The following is a 353-nucleotide window of genomic DNA, read 5'->3' as shown; positions in this document are numbered from 1 at the left end:
GTACCTTTTTCGCCTCCGTTTTTGCAGGGGGGGGGGGGGGAGATTTAAACGATCGATGTATGATGTCATACACTTTCCTCAGAACGCTGTAGACTAGCACTGTACACTGTATATATGATATATACATTATGACATGCTATAGATCGACGAAGAGTTACACACCTTCAGGCCAAACGGTGATAGAACACACAGAGCTGTCAGCACAGAACACCCAGCATTTTCCCCAGCCATTCATCCCCATTAATTCCGATCCCGGTGTGACCTATATCCAGTGTGACACTGTCTGCTCACCTGAGATGGTACACAGAGTCCCGCAGCGACTGAATAGAAAATAACGAAGCCCAAACACAGGA

General features: G+C 47.0%; 1 protein-coding gene across 1 annotated transcript in view; it reads right to left on the bottom strand.

Annotated features, from left to right (window-relative positions):
• Positions 1-353, bottom strand: part of ACACA (acetyl-CoA carboxylase alpha) — a 231,897-nt gene extending 231,544 nt beyond the window's left edge. The window contains exon 1 of the mRNA XM_018556784.1: positions 292-353. The gene's annotated coding sequence lies outside the window, so the exon portion shown is untranslated. The remainder of the gene's footprint in view (positions 1-291) is intronic.

The sequence above is a fragment of the Nanorana parkeri genome, unplaced genomic scaffold, assembly GCF_000935625.1.
Source record: "Nanorana parkeri isolate BGI_ZX_2015 unplaced genomic scaffold, ASM93562v1 scaffold252, whole genome shotgun sequence".
NCBI classification, from domain to species: domain Eukaryota; kingdom Metazoa; phylum Chordata; class Amphibia; order Anura; family Dicroglossidae; genus Nanorana; species Nanorana parkeri.
This window is presented reverse-complemented; position numbering and strand designations above follow the sequence as displayed.